Consider the following 1,218-nt stretch of genomic DNA (forward strand, 5'->3'; position numbering starts at 1 on the left):
ATATAAAAAAGGTCATGCCAATTTGGGTAGGAAAACAATGCACTGCCATGTTACTATCAGTAGTCAGCCCTTCTCACCTCTGAAATTTGGGAACCATTAATCTTGTTGAGAAAAGGCAGACAGAAATGCACATTTAAGCCATCTGACAGAAATTTGGCAAGCACACACCTATTAACCTGTTTTGAGAATTACTGTCAAAGAAGCAGCACTAACTGGTTCTAACAGAAAGGGTAAATGAGAGTTAAGTGTAGGGTAGGATTTTTTTTCTTTATATAACAATGATCCAAAAGGAGCAATGGCTTCTCACTTTCTGTCCCATATGGAGAATACAAATATCATTTCTTCTGGAATCTAATATACTGGTTTCATTTTCAAAATTCATCACTTTATTTTCCCCACATTATAAACCTTAGGCATGTGACAGTCACATGATTTCCTCAGGAAGCTCTAAGATTTCAGCAAGCTTTCCTGTAGTTTACAGTCAGAGGAGTCCTGAGGTTTCAAATATTAAAGCTTTCTCCCCAGCCACAAGTTCCTTTGATGTTTGGGTTATTGAAGACAAACTCACTGGATAATCTGTCTTCAACATAGTTCATTTCTGTTCCTAAAAGTGTCAGCTGTGCTTTCTTTTCAATGAACACTCTGACTTCATCTTGAACAGCTTCTTCATCAGAATCTCCTTTGTCTTTGTATATTCCAATGTGTAAGAAAGGCCATCACAACCCCTGGTTCGGACACCGACTTTCACACCTACATGCTCAGGCTTATCTTTAAGAAGTTGTTTTATCTTGTTTACTGCTGGAGGTGTCAGGGTGAGGGCGGCTCGGGTGGGCTGCAGCTTCCTCTTGCTCACAGCCTGGACAGTGGCCCAGACTAATGAGGCCGACATCTTCACAGTCTCGGTGCCCGGGTGTCTCCGGCCGGAGCTCGGACACCCCAAACTCTTTCCATGGATACTGCGGGCACGTTGGCGCCTATTGTGGTACTCTTCACAATAGCTAAGATATAGAAAAAGTCTAGGTATCTATCACCAGAAGAGCTGATCAAAAAATGGAAAGAGAAAAAGGAGAAACTGTGGAATGAAAATGACCAAATTATACTATGTACATATATACCTATACCACAGTGCAGTTTACCTTTATGAATATCTAAAAAGTACCAATTAAAAAATAAATAAATGGAATACCAGTAGAGTAGAGGAAGGGGAACAAGGTCATT

At 40.4% G+C, this 1,218-nt stretch overlaps 1 pseudogene; it reads right to left on the minus strand.

Annotated features, from left to right (window-relative positions):
* Window positions 1-500: 500 nt before the first annotated feature.
* Window positions 501-889, minus strand: LOC124971355 (iron-sulfur cluster assembly 1 homolog, mitochondrial-like; annotated as a pseudogene).
* Between the last annotated feature and the right edge of the window lie 329 nt (window positions 890-1,218).

This window comes from Sciurus carolinensis, chromosome X (assembly GCF_902686445.1).
Source record: "Sciurus carolinensis chromosome X, mSciCar1.2, whole genome shotgun sequence".
Lineage (NCBI taxonomy): Eukaryota > Metazoa > Chordata > Mammalia > Rodentia > Sciuridae > Sciurus > Sciurus carolinensis.